The sequence below is a fragment of the Lynx canadensis genome, chromosome A2 (genome assembly GCF_007474595.2).
Source record: "Lynx canadensis isolate LIC74 chromosome A2, mLynCan4.pri.v2, whole genome shotgun sequence".
NCBI lineage: Eukaryota > Metazoa > Chordata > Mammalia > Carnivora > Felidae > Lynx > Lynx canadensis.
Genome location: NC_044304.2, coordinates 94305637 through 94323554, shown reverse-complemented (window position 1 = coordinate 94323554; position 17918 = coordinate 94305637).

The window sequence follows — 17918 nt, the reverse complement described above, 5'->3', positions numbered from 1 at the left end:
TTCAAGCCCCGCGTCGGGCTCTGTGCTGACAGCTCAGAGCCTGGAGCCTGTTTCAGATTCTGTGTCTCCCTCTCTCTCTGCCCCTCCCCTGTTCATGCTCTGTCTCTCTCTGTCTCAAAAATAAATAAATGTTTAAAAAATTTTTTTTCTTTAAAAAATGAGAGAGAGGGAGGGAGAGAGAGAGAGAGAGCATAGGAGGGGCAGAGAGAGAGGGAGAGAGAGAATCCCAAGCAGGCTCCTCACTGTCAGCACAGAGCCCAACGTGCGGCTTGATCGCACAGCTGTGAGATCATAACCTGGGCCGAAATCAAGAGTCAGATGCTTAACCAAATGAACTACCCAAGCACCCCAGAAAAATATTTAAAGATATTACAAAATGATGAAAGAATATTAAGGGGGGGAAGCCAAGATACATGATTCTATATGCAGTACAATCTCATTACTTTAATAGATATCTTTATGCTTAAAGAAAAGACTAGAGAGAGATAAAGTCAAATGTCAAGGAGGGTTATCTCTATGTGAAATTCATTTTTTCTTTTTTCTTAAGTTTATTTATTTATTTTGAGAGAGACAGAGACAGTGCAAATGGGGGAGGAGCAGAGAAAGGGAGAGAGAATCCCAAGCAGGCTCCACACCACCAGCACAGAGCCCAGTGTGGGGCTCAAACCCATGAAGCTGTGAGATCATGACCTCAGCCAAAACCAAGAGTCAGATGCTCAACTGACTGAGCCACCCAGGCCCTTCATTTTTTTCTTTATATTTCTTGTGATTTTCTAAATTTCTACCAAAAAAGCAAAAAAAAAAAAAAAAGTATAGTGACAAAAAGCAACAAAATGGAGTAAACATTATAGTTCTAATGCATTAAATTTCCTAGGAGCATTTTCCAAAATTAAAAAAAAAAAATTAGCCTGACCTCCACATTTCCCACTATCTTCTCAATGGTAGTTTACATAGGTTATGTGAAATATGACACGATTTAGTGACAAATGTTTGAATTTTCTTTCATCTTCAGAGGAAGTTTTTTTATATGATAGAATTTTTTTTCAGTCAATTGGGACTCCGGGAATTTGCTTTTCTGTCCAAAAGTTCTATAAATGGATGTTCAAATTTGAAATGATCTTTCCTTCTAGATAGGACAAATGGCTTTTACAGAAGATATGGGAACACAGTAGCTCTGTTTTGAAAGCTTTGAGCATCTAGATCTGGCATGGAGAGCCAGAATGGTTGTAATTTAGGTTACTTCTGCTGCCATTCAAGGCTAAGCTGGGAAACAAGGCTTTTAATGGAGGGATGGAGGGATCTTTGTCCCTTATTAAGCCACATTCTGGCTGGACATTTTTAGAGAGAATGCAGTTAATTTTAAATTTGTAAGAAAGTCTGGCTTAAAGTACAGGCGCACACACACACACACACACACTCACACTCACCTTCCCACAAGAATGAGTAATTGTCTGTTTGTAAGCCTAGTGATTGTCTTAATATCGTTTCACTTTTACTTCCAGCTTTTTCCAAAGAATTTGTTTCCTGACCTATTAAAAGAAACTACAGGGGAAAAGAAAAAGACTTCCTTTTGACTCTCAGTTGAATAGATTTCAACCAATCCTTATCTCTAACACCCTCTGTGGTGTCATGTGGACAACAGGGTAATAGGTTAGGGAAGATATTATAAGAAAAGATTTAGGGTTGAACTAAATGACATAATCTCATACTGACTCAGCCTGAGAAACAAATCCTGTTTACCATTTTAAAGATTTATTTTTAATATGTAAGTTTAAAGAAGAAAACTTTTATTTTTACTTTAAAGCAATTTATAATACAGTTGACAAGAAAAAACTAAAAGGCAAAGATGATTGAACTTTACCATTAAAAGTTTGTGTGTCCAATCTTTTCCCACAGAAAAGTCTCTGGGGGTAATTTTGAGGGGAAAAACAGCATTTTCTAAAATCTGAAAAAATATCAGTTTTAAACATGAAATTTCATAAATCATAAAGGTCTAGAATCACACTGCTGTTTCCCCATTTCCTTTAAATCTTTGGCATCCTTGTTCAAAAACCTAGTGCCTACAGCCTGGCCAGGGAGGGAGATGGGGATGATCACCTGTAAAAGACTGCCCACATCTCATTTTGCCATTCCCTCTATCCCTAACTAAAAACCAAGGCAAGTGAAAGTGAAAACCCCTATTTTTATATCATTTATATTAGACCTTCCATTCAAAAAACCAAGTTTCAAGTGTCTAGGCAACTTACAGCCCTTCTCATATTAATTCCACTTTTTTTTCATTACACTTTTCTGGTAGCATAAATAGTTTAAAAGGAAGGAAGATCTGAGAATGTAGAGCCCAATCTCACAGAGTAGGAATGCACGTGACTTACCCAAGGTCATGAGGCTGAATAGGAACACTTAAATGAAACCCAAAAATTCTCTTCTGTGCAAGTATCTACAATATACATTCTCCCCTTACACACACACACACGTACACACACACACACACACACACACACAGTCCTTTGCAAAGTCTTCAAGTGGCTCTACATTAAGAATTGAAAGAAGCAAAAACTAAAAACTTAGTTATAGTTACTGGCTCAACCATTTGCCCTTTATAAACCGCAGTTCTTTATTATTTATTTAAATGTAACATTTCAATTGCATGAGTTCAGACACTTTGTATTCTGAGCAATCCTAAATGTACAAATATTTTTAAATTATATGTTAAGTAAAAAAATCTTGTCTTTGATGTATTAACATTGAATTTTTCTATTTCTTCCCATGCCCATTCATAATATTTCTACTGATTCTAAGTGGAGTAAGAACTTGGTTGTAAAATCCAAAAATGCCAAGAACCTCTGGCTTGTATGATCTAAGATAAATGGAAGTTTGTGCAACTAACATGATTTTGGCAAAAACCTAATTTTTTAACTAAAAGAGACATATAATTATAAAGAAGCTGTTTATATTAGAAGTAAAAATCTACAATAATAATAACAAGTATTTACTAAGTGATTATTATGTGCCAGACACTGTGCCTTAGTGTTTACATATATTGTCTCATTTAATATTTCCAACAATCCCATGGGGAAGCTACTATTCCTATGCTCATTTTATAGACAAGGGAAATGGAAAAATTATGGAATTTGCCAAGATAACAAGCTAGTAAGTAGCAGAGTTGAGATTGGAACCAGGAAGTCTTAACTACTCCTTCAACCAGATAGTATAGAACAGTTATTAGCAAATTAGAAAAGTATGCTTTGGTGGGAGTTCAGTTTTCAGTTAAATGGTCTGCATACTTAATTTATGGCTGATACTGTGGTTAACACCATATCCCCTTTGGAAATGTTACTTGTCAAGCATAGGAGAGTATAGTAGTTGTGCTTGCTCTTCTGTTCCCAAGACTCATTTTTAAAAATTCCGCCAATACGTTAAGATAGCAATAATGGAAAACATTAATTACATAATCAAACCATTAGGTTAAGAGTCTACACAAACATGACCTACCAACTTTCCAAGCTGATGGTAGAAATTAATGGGCTGATGGACTTTAACCATTGCATACAAACAACCCAACGTGCCCCTGTAAATCATTATTGAACTCATTACTCATTACAGATTGTACTTCTCATTATCATGCCACATGTAAAATCTCAATAAGATTTGCCTGACATCCAAACCAACTCTTATAGCTCAAGTAGCACGTTTCTCTGGTATGTCAGCCTGCTGCAGGTGTTTCTCTATCACAATGAATAATTATATCAAACAAAGACAAGAAATATTCTAAAGCTGACAAAACCACACATCTGAAATCTGTATTTTCTACCTCTTGGGAAATTAAAATCTACAAGTATAGGGGCTTCAGTGCCCATGTCTTGCGGCCATTCCAGGTTTATAAAGAAAGATATTTTCTTTGCAAGCCCAAAGATTGCAATAATACAGGAAATTAAACTGTATTTATAGACCGGACACCAGAATGCCAGCATGCTCTCTTAGCTCTCTGAATCTCCCAACAAAAACAAAAACACTAGGAATCAAACGGGTGAGCAATAAATGACAAGTGTTTTGACAGCTCTAGAATACTTTGAGGTATTTTTAGCATATTTCTGAGTCGTATTAGCTTAACCTGTAATAGAATATAAATGAGCCCATATGGCACAGATGTAATTATGTTCCATGCGAGAAATCCCTGTGGTAGGTTGGGGAGGGGAGCCGGGGGAGAAGAATACACCAGCCCCACCCCCCTCCCCATCCTCTCCCCCTCACCACATGTGCCTTCTGGAGGGCATGATTTACACATCATTTGCATTGAGAAGAATATGAAGAAACACAATGCTAACAACACAGTACTGAAAAGGGTAAAAGAAAGATTGGGGATCCCTAGGGGTGCTGCTCTCTGTGACTGACATCCAGTTAGGAGCAGAGGAAGCTTCCCCTCGGGATCACATTTGATGAAGCGATCTTTGATTATGTGGGCACAGCAATCATAAGGCGTAATTATTATTACTGCAAGAGAATGGGCAACAAATCTCCGGGGAAAGCCTCTGTCACAGACACTTTGCTGGCGCACACTGGAAGCAAATGTTCTCCCAAGGATCATTTTCATTCCAACCTGATATTTAGCTGAAGCTTCTTTGACTACCAGTCATGAAACATTAAATATAGATTAGAGCCAGAGAGATGTTGAAAGTTGAAATTCACCGGAGGTGCACGCTTGTGTCCTTGAGAAACAACCCTGAATGCTGTCCAGATGTTGCATCAGCAAGGCAGAAAGGTCCCAAGCTGCAAGGAAGCCACAACAGAAGAGAGAGGGGGATGTTTAGTATTCTACCGGCCTTCTGTTTGGTTTATTTGTACTACATTAATTTAGCAGAGAATCCTAACAGGCTTTTAGTGGTGGATGTTGCAAAGTGTTCACTATCCTGAAAGAATGGAGAAATGCTTTTGTGCCAAGGAAGGGAGTAATTCAAAGCACGTAATTGATTTTCCACCATTTCAAACTGTGATAAGACTAAGGCCTAGCAACAGAAACATATGTTAGCAGTTTTGTCTGTGTTTCTCAATGAATCCACAAAAAAGAGCCCCCCTCATAACTTGTAGATAGTTAACTTGCTTTGAACATCTCACTATACATTAACAGACACTTGTGGTGGAATTTGGAATAAATTGGTCTGCTTTAGAAGAGTTTGCAGAAGGGCAGCTGTACTGTAAAGCAAAATTTATCCCCCAGGTGTGTGTTGGGAACACCTCTTCTGTTTCCTTGTTGAATTGTGGGTGCTGTGTGCTGCTTATCTGGGAGGCTCTCCTGATCCCCAATTGCCCCCCCCCCCACTTTTGCAGAACACGAATCAGAGGGAGGCTCTCCTGGTATAAGTTAGAAGCATATAACTCGCGCTGTTCAGGGAAGACGCTTGCTCCCTAGCTGTCCCAGTGAACCAGAGATATTAAATGAGTCACCCTAGAGGAGGGAAATAGAGTTAGAGGAGATAGATAAGGAGATGGGGGTGGGGGGCAGGCAGGATTGGAAGTGAGATCCAGAAATTCCTTGCTGATGAGGGCTGCCAAGTGCTGGCTTGGATGAACAAAGGATTTTTCATTCCCACAGACCTTTAGAAACAGAAGGTACTGGTTTGTTCCTCTTGTCTTTCTAGAAGCGAAGAATTGAATTGAATTGAATGACATGCTAACCCCCTACACCTCACTTCCAGCTCTAAGATTTTAACTTTCTATCAAACTAGCTCACAGGATTTCTGGATCTGTCCCCTACCAAAAAAAAAAAAAAGGGGAAAACTAAAAGCTTTGTCTGAAGTTGCAAATCACTGGGGGGTCTCATCATTGCTTCAGGGCCTAAGGTGATCATTAACAGTCTGCAAGGCAAGTGCCCGAGGCACAAGGAAGCAGGGAGGCACAGAGTGACTCTTACCTTATATGCATCCTTCCTGTGAATCACATGGAGGCCACTTTGGCAGTGTTGATTCTTGTGTTTACACTGCTGGTGGAAATAATAGATTTGTGTTGAATAAACCTGAAGTCACATTAAACAAATACAATTCACCAAAAAGGGGGGAGGGGGAAGCCAGTCTCTACCAATTTTTATCAACCTTTGTTTCACTTCTATAAGAACCCTGGTAACTGGGCACAACAGTAACCTCAAGAAATATTGCCATAGTCTATCAATGGAATACCCTTCCTATAATAGTTCTAGGGTGGGGGCGGGGTTGAAGAATGGAATGGGAAATGTCTCACCAGATAGAAGCCCTTTGAGTTGGATCTTAAAGGATGAAAAGGATTTTTCTGGGTGAATGAGGTTGGGGGAGTGCGGTGCTATGGACAACATTCCTATAGTTGGAATGGCACATGCAAACAGAGGCTCGGAATTGTAAGTTGTCAGGAAACTGCAAATACTCTGGTATGGTTAGAAGGTAGTATATAAGAGAGATGTTAAAAGGAGAAACTGAAGGGGTAGATGGTGACCATCCTCAGGAGTTTCCTGCCACTGAAGGCTTTTGAGTAGAGGTGGAACAAGGATTCTGCAGGAGCGGTCAGCTCAGTTAGATGGGATTATAGCAATCCCCATGGGAGAGGATGAGCTACTGAACTAGTCCATTAACAGTGTGAATGGAGAATATAGAATGGATAGGAGAGAAGTTAAGGTGGCAGAATCTACTGTATTCAGAATGTGAGGAATGAGGGAAAAGGGGAGTCTAGGATGATTTTCAGGTACAATAAGCAAATAATTGAAATGTCATCTCCACATTGATTATTGGGTTACTCAAGTTGCAACTTTTATGTTCTTGTGTTTGATTCTCATTTGATTGGGGGAGGCTTGACTTGGAATTCCCAGGTAGCCTCTGAGGAGTCAGCAAAGGGAAGGCACACAAAGGAAGGTGTGGGAAGCAGGCATTCATGCCAGGAGACTCAAGATTGTGGACAGTGGGGGAAGGTGAGTATAACCACTGATACAGGCATTTAGGAAGGAACTATAACAAAATGTATTAAAAGTCTTTAAAATTATTATACTTTTGACCAACAAATTACAATTGTGGGAATCTATCCTAAGGAAATGACCTGACTACTCAAATTCTGTGCAAATGTTCACTGCAGCATTATTGTAATGGGAAAAACTTCTTAATGATCAATAATTGAAGCATAGTTACATAATTGCTCCAGAAGTAGTTGACACAGTTACATAAGAGAACAAAATGAATAAAAATTGGAAAAGAGGAGGTAAAATACTCCTAATTCACATAAGAGATGGATATCTATATGGAAAACATCAAGAGAATCAACTAAAAAACTACTATAAGTAATTAGAATATTCAGTAAAATGACAGATTACAAAATTTGTAAAAAAATGTTCACAATGATTACATATGATACACAGAAAATACAACACAATGAAAAAAATGTCATTTGCTAAAGGGACATAAAATGATTAAAAAACTAAAGAGAAATATCCTAACTGAAAAAAAAAAATTAAATAGCCTATTTGGTGAAAAAATGATTCAACAAGATAAGGAAGTCAGTTCTTCTTAAACCAAACTGTAAATTTCATAAGCTTCTGAGTAAAGATACTAGCAGAGTGGTGATGGTAATTTTGGGGTGTTTTGTTTTTCTTTTCCAAGGGGCGAAATTATTTTAAAGTTCACAAGAGGGGGGAAGTCGTTCAATAATGGCCTGGAGATTTTTATAAAATCAAAAGTAATGGAGACTAACCTTATGCTGCCATAATATTTCAATAAATAAAACCCTTATGCACTGGTAATTAAATATATGGTCAGACCAATGGGAGAAAATTGTAAGTTTGGAGTAGAACTGAATATACACTGGAATTTAGCCTATGATAACAGTCCAGCATTATTCTGGTGTTAAATTCCAATGAGATGGTGGCCCCTTCAGAAGCAGCCTTATAGTATTTCAAAATTCAGTGGATTTTGAGTGAGTAATTGCTTACTTATTGGGGAACATTATAATTTGGTCCTGTTCTTTACGATGAGTGTATTTGTGTCAATACAAGGGTTTTTAACCAATTATTGTATATAATTAAATCACTATTTGTATTTGTATGTAACTGGATACCTGGTGAGCAGCATACGTGTGACATTTTGCTTAATGCAGACATTCTTGGGCACCCAAAGAAACAAAGCCATTACATTATCATCTTTAGCAAAAGGTTTGATAGGTGAGGCATTTAAAACTTCTGGCTAAAATAAGGTTTGGGGATTATTAACGGATTTAATTTCTGCAAGCCAGCCCCATGACACATTACCATGGCTAGCTAAGCATTAACTGGATTTTCCATCCATGTCCCATATTGTTGGGCTCAACCTTAACTTGTCAGCTTGGGCAAATCCCTTAACCCCTGTAAGCCTCAGTTTCTTCCTCTGTCAAATGCAGGGGTTAGGAAAATTGATCCCTCTAGGCCCTTCTTACTCAAAGCTTCTGTTATTCTGGCTACAGCAGCCAGCTACCATCCTCTGTTGCACTAAGCATAAGGTGAAACAAAAGAAATATGCTTAGTAAAAAACAGTGCGGACATTTTACAGAAAGTGGTTACCACTGAAGAACCATGATTTCCAAGTGTTTTTGAGACTGCAATTCAATGTTTAAAAAAAAAGAACAAGAAAAAAAAGAGCATGCATCTCAATATTTATAAATGCACTTACTTGTAAATTATACACATTTATTGCTATTGATGTGTGTGTATGTTTATGTGTATATGTATTAAGGTATATTGTAGTGACATGTTCACTTAAACACATCCAAAAATATGAAACTAAAAATCCTAACATTTTTTTCCATGCCCCAGTGGATCATGTATATCCTCTGGAACTGCTACTTTAGAGAACAGAACTGGTTTGTTTTTCATTTAGTATATTTAATGGAGAGCTAACTTGTAGGACCCGGAGGTTTTTCTATCTAGTGGCAAAAAGACAAAATACTGAAAATAAGTTTGTTTTTCAGCTTGACAGATGCCACCAACTAATTTGTGGTTGAGAGGTAGCCGAATGATGATTTAAAAAAATTCCTGAATCTGAAGTCAGAAAACCATGGGTTGAATCCCCATCTCCAGGGGCTTCCACCACAATTCTTGCATATTAATTCTTTGTGCCTTGGTTTCTTCATGTATTGAATAGAGTTATTATTATATGCCCTACATAGCTCATAGCAACATATATAGAGTGACTAGATATATTTATATATTATTGAAACTAGATTATATATATATATATCATACAAATGTAAAGTGTAAGAATTATTATTACCAAATACACAAATAGCATAAATTCCAACCCACCTTCACCTTATACAACTGTCTTCATTCTTACACACATGTAACCTCACCAAAGAGTACCATGTACTGTATACTAAATTGATAAATCTTCTATTAGGAAAAAAACCAGAGCATTAGAGTGGCAAACCTTCTGAAAATAATGCTGATTTTCTCATCTTTGTAACAAGATTTATTCCCAGGTAAAAAATAGCTATTTTGGTAACAGGGACCTCCTACATGTTCTGTTCACATCCTGCACCCTCCACCCCTCAACCTTACCATCCAGCAGCTATCCACTTCTCCCTGGCAGGATGGGTCTACCACTTCCAGGGCACTGTCCCATGATCAGATGATCTCTGTGCCCTGTTATCACACATATCTGCCCTGTGGTCCATTCTCTCTGAATTCTGCCATCTCCTCCCTGGAAGAACAGTATCCTTGGGAACATGATACAAATGCCATTTACTGTTGGTAGGTATGACATCCTGCCCCAAGGACACTTGCATTTAAGCAGAGAATAGAGAGCTGAACATATCATGTATGAAGTCAAAAAATAATGAACTGATGGTTGGATTGTAAACAAGAGCCTGGCAAGTGGTGGTGGGGGAAGCATTTGACTTCAGCTCCCAACTCATCGCCATTGCCTCTATTAATCTCCAGCTCCCTCAGAACTCACCCTGCCTCCCATAATCCCTAATCCTGGAAGTCAAGATCAAGCCTGGGCCCAGGAGACAAGGACTACAGCACGTTTGGCAACTGTTTTTCCCTACAATCAGGTGGTGGGACTCAGAATAAACTGCTGTTACATTTTCTCCAATTCAGGGGAGCCCACTACTGGGCTCCTTCATTGTTCCTTAATCTCCCTGGATGTCAACCTCCCTGCCTTCCAACTGATGGCAGCTAAGATTTATTGACCACTTGCTATGTGCCAGGTTCTATTGTAAGTACTATACATGTTTGAACTCATGCAATCCTCACGACCCTGTGACACTGAAATTATATATCAGAATGGAATATCCAGCTGAATATCAATCCTGGGCACAGGTACTATTAATATCCCCATTTTAGGGGCACGAGGGTGGCTCAGTTGATTTCTGTTCAGGTCATGATCTCACCATTAGTGAGCTTGAACCTGGGCCCAGTCTCTGCACTGACAGCTCAGAGCCTTTTTGGGATTCTCTCTTTCCCTCTCTCTCTGCCCCTCCCCCACTTGCTTGAGTGTGCATGTACACACACATGCTCTCTCTTTCAGAAGTAAATAAATAAGCATTAAAACATTTCCATTTTAAAAATGAAGAAATATCCTTTTATAAAACAACTACTTTTATACAGCATATAGCTTCTACTATATGCCAGGTGCTATTACAGGCCCTATGTATACTCCTGTGAACACAATACAAAAAAACAACCCTCAGAGATCTTCAATTATTAGGAAGGTTAATAAAGATAATTTTTAGGAAGACTTTTGGCAGAGATCTTAAATCAGACAAGACAGCTACCTCTGCTGCCAGGCCTTGACTTTGCAGTTGATAGCTGCTTATCAACTTTTGTAGAGTAATCAGACTTCCAGTGGACTGGAGCCCTGCTTCCTCTCATATGCAGCATCACCTCCAGCTTTATTTGCACTCTGTGGGCTCTGAGGAGCCAAACTGCTGAATCTCTTCTCTCTCACAAAGGAATCCGTTCAAGGAAGTGGGCTTGGACAATGGCAGAAGACTGTGTAGTTTTATCTGAATGAGTCATATGGACAGAAGAGAGGTTGATTTCCAACAAAGAAACTTTTTAGAAGTTATAAAGTCACTTCAAAGGAACGAAAACAAAACAAAACAAAAGCATGCTTTGCACTGGAAACTCCTAGCTACATGTTAGAATTCACTAAAGACAAAACCCCAACTTGGTTTAAAAACAGAAGCAACTTCTCTTTGTGAATATAGAACAAAGTAAACTAGGATCTTGATCTTGAGGGTACTCTATAAAGAAATTTTCTACCATTAGCGTCTTGATAGGACTTAGGTGGCCAGTCATGATGAAAAGCATTGTGTTTCTAAACTTGACTCCCAGGCTTTTAACATAAAAATGTCCCTTTGGACCTTGAAAGCCAACTATCTCAGAGAGAAGGCACCAAAGAGAGTAAAACTAAATAACTAACGTGGGGCATACCATAACTGCTGGGACAGTGTGACAATGCGGAGCAAGGTAGGGCACTTTGGGGTAGCAGGTGACTGATGAACAATTTGCAGACAACTTCCTAGGCTATAACGTAGGACTGGGGAGGTACTAAGGTCACCATAACAATGGAAATATTATGCTTCCGTCTTTGCTTGTCACTCACCTGAGACATTACTCTCCTTTTTTCATTTAGATATGTAAGTTACATGATTTTATATATTTTTTTGATTTAAAATATATATGCTTAGGATAAAACTGCAAACATTACAAAACTAACAGAGTTGGAAATGACAGTTCTTCCTGTGTGACTATACTTTCTTTTTTTTAATTTTTTTTAATGTTTATTAATTTTTGAGACACAGAGAGACAGAGCATGAGTGGGGGAGGGGCAGAGAGAGAGGGAGACACAGAATCTGAAACAGGCTCCAGGCTCTGAGCAGTCAGCAAAGAGCCCGACGCGGGGCTCGAACTCACAGACCATGAGATCATGACCTGAGCCGAAGTCAGAAGCTCAACCGACTGAGCCACCCAGGCGCCCCAATATACTTTCTAATTTGTCCAGGACAGTCTTGTTTTACATCTGTTATCTTATTATTAGTAGCACACCCTTCATTCTCAAAGTCATTCCTGTTTGGATGACGAACCATATGTCACCCTATTCATAACCTTCACCCTAGACCTCACTATGGTTATCTCTTTTAGTTCATTTCTAAAATACACCTTCACCCACTAATTTCAAGAACTCTGAAGAGTAACTCACATGTGCTCAAGAACATGGTCCTCAGAGTTATTAAATGATGGCCACCATTTCCCTCTTTCTGAGATGCACTTCTGAAGCTTGCAGCATCCCATGGAGCTTCACCTGCAATCTTTCTAATGTCCCATCAGCACCGGGTCACTTCTTTTTAATGTCAAAACCAGTCAGTTCCCTCTGCACTGATGATGCTGTGACATGTTAGCTCTAGTGAAGCAAATGCACCCAAACTGCCAGAGCTGTCAATGAGCCAACACTTTCAGCAACAGAGTCACAATGAACTTCATTAAAGCAGGGCACATCCTTCATGATGCGCTTTGTCAATGCAGTGAGGAAGCACGCTACGTATCTTTATAGACTTTAATGAAAACAAAACTTTTGGTTTTCATCCTCAGGCTGTCTTCTTGGTAGGCTTTAGGTACAATTCCATGGGGATCCATTCAAGGGCAGTATACTTGTACATCCCACTCCTGATACTCTGGCACTAATCTTCCACCATGCTGGTGGGATTTGACTCTCAGCCTAAGGTGAGTTGTTTCCCAGGAGGTGAGTTGGTCCTCATTAAGACAGAATTCTGCCTGTGCTCTAGTTATGCAGGCATGTATGAGTCACAGTGTGATCTCATTTGCCACATGCAATAATTTCTTAATCTATTTATATCCTTGGTCCCTATTCTCTTTACCTTCTGCCTCATTTTTCCCCTCCCTCTTCCACATTTTCTTTTGACAGTTTTCTGATCCCTAGGTATTTTAGTAGTGGAGTATTTGTTCATTTTCTTAATTCTTATACTTTATTTTTTATGTTAGTGGAAGAAAGCAGGAGAAAAAAATCTTTGTTCTGTGGAAGGATACCTCTTTCCAACTGTGAATTTCTAGAGAACAGGACCATGTCATAGCACAAGTCCAATGCCTTGTGCACATAAGGCCTTAATAACTGCTATTCTGACTCAGAAAATAAAGCTCAGGATTTATAATAAATCCTTCATATTATTAACTTTTTGACAGAACGTAAATATAGATGTCAAGATATTAAAAACATTGGGTGGGTTCAGGAATTATAGATGCGGGTTTTCTTTCATGGCATCCAATAGCTAACCTTTCCCCAAAAGGAAAGAAAGCAGACAGGACAGGATTTTTGTCTCTTCAGCATCTGCTAACAGAAAACCTACATTTCATTAGGGCTGCTTATGCGAATGTATGTTAAGAAGCAAACCATATTTGAATAACTTCAGTTTGGGTAGTTTTCCACTTCTTACAGTTTTTTGCCCTAGTGTTCCAGAAGTTTCTCTTGTCAGTTAGCCAGTAGCTGGCTGTTGCATCCTGATGATATGTTCAAACATAAGGATTCAGTGTAAGGTCAACAAAAAGGCTCTCTCAGATCCGGAGGGAGCTCGCACGGCCTGCCCACATTCCTGCACACTACAGCTCCATGTTTCCTAAGACCCTGGCTTAGTTTGCCAAATGGGACAAGTTAAGATAATTTTAAGCAGCCTTAAATTGCACTGCAGCGTTTTGTATGAAGGAACTGAAATCCTGTGCTAATTAGGAATATTTATATCATGGGGATGTCTTGCAGAGTAGAATTTTTAAAAACCAAATTATACTGAGTTCTCACCATAACACTCTGCTTAGACTTCCCACTGTGGGACCTCCTTTGGGGTGTGAGTGGCTTCTAAAAAGATCCTTTTAATGCTTCAGGAATACAAAACCTTGAATAGTGCCTGAGATGCCCAAATTGATTCAGCATTGCAGCCGAGAGTATTGTAGAGAGCTCAAGACAACAAATAAAAATAAACCTTGGAATGATTAAATTCTAAACTAACATTGTATTTACTAATAAATTATTAGATACCTTATTTTAATGAAATGGTCCTATCAGAAAAACAATTTGATCTGCTCACTGCCTTAACATTCCCTGAAACAATGCCTCTTGCTACTATGAGATTGTCACAGCCCCTCTTTTTAACAAAACAGATCTAGTGGTAGAACCACATGAAAGAACATAGTATTTATACATATTATGTAATTGATCTAAAGAAGACTTGACCCAAATAAAACTTTAGCCAGGCAACGTGTTAAGCTGTTGAGATACTAAATAAAGCAGTGACTATCAATTGGTAAGGAAAAGAGGTAACTCTACAAACTATTAATTTTTTTAATGTTTATTTATTTTTGAGAGACAGAGACAGAGAGACAGAGTGCAAACAGGGAAGGGGCAGAGAGAGAGTGAGACAGAATCCAAAGCAGTCTCCAGGCTCTGAGTTGGCAGCACGAGCTAGATGCAGGGCTTGAACTCACAAACTGCAAGATCATGACCTGAGCTAAAGTCGGATGCTTAACCGACTGAGCCACCCAGGCGCCCCTACAAACTATTACATAAAATGCGTAAACTCTAAGATACTGAATGTACAGGGTGCTACATAAGTGCATAGGAAGGACACATAACTGCTAATTATGTGTCTTTGGGGGTCCAGGAGACATATCAGGCAGAGAACACATATATTAAATGATGGCAAATTTTTCCAAAGCTCTTGAAAGCTTTGGTGGGGGGTAGAGAGAGAGATAAGTGTCATATTTTTAGAACTATGAATTAGAAGAACAACACAAATTTCCCGATAAATAATTAGACGTACTGGATTTTTTTTTTCTTCGGCACTCAATACATAATTACATTAAAAAGGCAAACACACATGTTTCACATTATCCTTCCATACACAGCTGACATCAAACTGGTTGATAAGAGTGATATGACAGATGACAAAATTTAAACTGAAATTTATCATTTTAGTCTGGCAAGATGAAGTTATTTTCCCTGAAGGAAACAGAATTACATTTATTTGGAATACAAATAAAGGCTTACATTTAGATTAGAAAACGGAAGCTGAGGAAAACCTGGTTTGGAGAGCAGATGGGCATTTTGCACACCAATAGACTAAAATCCGAAAAACATATTTTCATTCTGGGAGTCACTTATGAAGAGGAACAGCAACAACTGACCTATATTCATGGGAGGGTAGTAAGTCAGGAGTGATTGATGTAATCTATTTGACACAACCACCCTTTCTTGAGTACCCGCTTTGTGCCAGGCCTGAGGATATGAAAATGAAGACACTTCCCTCCTGTGAAACCAATCACTGTCCACTGGGGAAGGCTGACACATAAATGAATCACAGTGATAAATTCTATACAATACTTGCTTAAAAAGTGCTATGGGAACACAGAGAGAGGAAAATTAATTCTGTCTGGGGGCATTAAGGACCCACCAAGAAAAAAAGAACATGAGTTTGGCCTGGAAGACTGGAATTTGAATTTTCTCAGTGGTAACTGAGGGCAGGCGAACGGGGGAATAAATAAAGACTTGGCAGGCAGAAGGAAGTGAGAGGCTAATTTTAGCTCTTCTATCATCTGGAATAGTCAGCAATGAAAAGGACTGTATCAAGATTCAGTATCTTCTTGAGACCGGAGGGATCACACAGAGAATAGAGAGTGACTCTACAACAGTCAGTAAAAGATTCTAAATTGTTTGTAGTCTTAGGAGCATTATGAATTTTACAGTTTGTCACTTTATACTTTGGCTCCTAGGAAGCTCAAAGACAATTTTAACCCACTTCTGGTGAGTATACAAGCCTAATGACACACGTGTTGCATATAACAAGTTACCTGTTTCTACACACTGAAAACAGTAAGTTCCACTACTAATAGTAATACTTTATCTTTTTCCACATTTATGTTATACTACACATTTTGATAAGCCATATCCATCCTTTTTATTAATATTATATTAACGCATCCTTAATATTAATATTAGCCTGATATATAAATAGATAGGTAAACTATGAACTAATTCTAGTGTTGCTTTGTTTTTTCAGTTTATTTAGAGGCATGAAAACCATCATGACTTTCTTTTTTCACCATTGAATTGTTTCAAAATAATGAAAAATGAAAATGCAAACCAAAACCACATTGAGATACCATTTCATACTTATTAAAATGGCTACAAAAAAAAAACAATAACAAGTGTTGGCAAGGAGGTGAAGTAATTCGAAATTACAATGTTGGTGGGATGGTGAAGCCACTTTGCAAAACTGTTTAGTAGCTCCTCAAAAAATTAAACATAGAATTACCATGTGACCCAGCACCACTCTAAGTTTTTTTACACAATAGAATTAAAAGCCTATGCCCCCACACAATTGACGAGGATGTGGAGAAAGGGGAACCCTCTTACACTGTTGGTGGAAATGCATACTGGGGCAGCCACTCTGGAGAACAGTATGGAGGCTCCTCAAAAAGTCAAAAATGAAACTACCTGATGACCCAGCAATCACACTACCAGGTATTTACACAAAGAATACAAAAATACCAATTCAAAGGGATATGTGCATCCCAATGTTTACTGCAGCATTACCTATAATGGCCAAATTATGGAAATAGCCCAAATGTCCATCGACTGATGAATGGATAAAGAAGGGGTGGTGTATACACACACATACACACACACACACGCACAACGGATTATTGCTCAGCCATAAAAAAAGAATGAAATCTTGCCATTTGCAACACTATAGATGGAGCTAGGGAGTATTATGCTAAGTGAAATAAGTCAGTCAGAGAAAGCCAAACAACATACAATTTCACTCATATGTGGGCTTTATGAAACAAAACAAATGACCAAAGGAAAAAAATAGAGAGGCAAACCAAGAAATAAGACTCTTAACTATGGAGAACAAACTGATGGTTACCAGAGGGGAGGTGGGTGGGAGATGGGTGAAATAGGTGATGGGAATTAAGGAGTGTGCTTGTTATGATGAACACTGGATGATGTATGGAAATGTTGAATCATTATATTGTACACCTGAAACCAATATTTCACCACATGTTAGCTAACTGGAATTTAAATAAAAATTTTAAAAAAGATTTAGGAAATGGCTGTTTAATTACTTTTTTTCTTATTAACCATGAACTTTCTTTTGAATTAGTATTAAGACTATTAATAGGTAGTTAGATTTAATAAATATTTTGAAATTTAATATCCATCTTTATTTAGATGATGAAAATATTTTAATAATAAAATTATCAAAAATTATTTTTGTATTCCCTAGCTAGACGCTAACATGATAGTCACCATACTTGGAGGAGGTATTTCTTCCAAGCATGTTCCCAGGACAAAGAAAAAGGCTGCTTGAAATTTTCCAAGCTCCAGTAAGTTCTGTGGAATAAAATTACTTCATTCTAAAAAGATGTGACTGTCCTCTCCCCTGTACTGTAATTATTCTTTCCTATGAAGCAAGTTCTTAACATGTTTAAGACAACATGAGTTTAGATATCTCAGGCTTGGGTTTGTTTTTATAATCTTGTAAAATCAGTTGGGATATAGTTTAGCCCCATTTTACTCACGTTTCCCAGTTACCTGGATTAATTGATGTGAACAACAACAGTGGTGCTTTGAAGCACTCAGGTACAACAGTGGAAATGATCACATTTCTTAGTGGATGAATGAATTTCTCTTTCATAAAGCTTTGTTTATGCAAATAAATAGAGTATTACCTTGATTAGTGAATTCCCTGGGAAGTAAGGGCCTTCTAAGAAGTCACTTGTATTAAAAACCTAAACAAACAAAATCGGAAAGGATGGGAAGGTGAGCTGCCTGAGAAGCCTCCAAGGTCAGCTTCTGCCAATGGCTGCTCCACTGAAAGCGAATAGGTCCTGCCTGTGGGAAACTGGTACCTTTTGAAGTCCC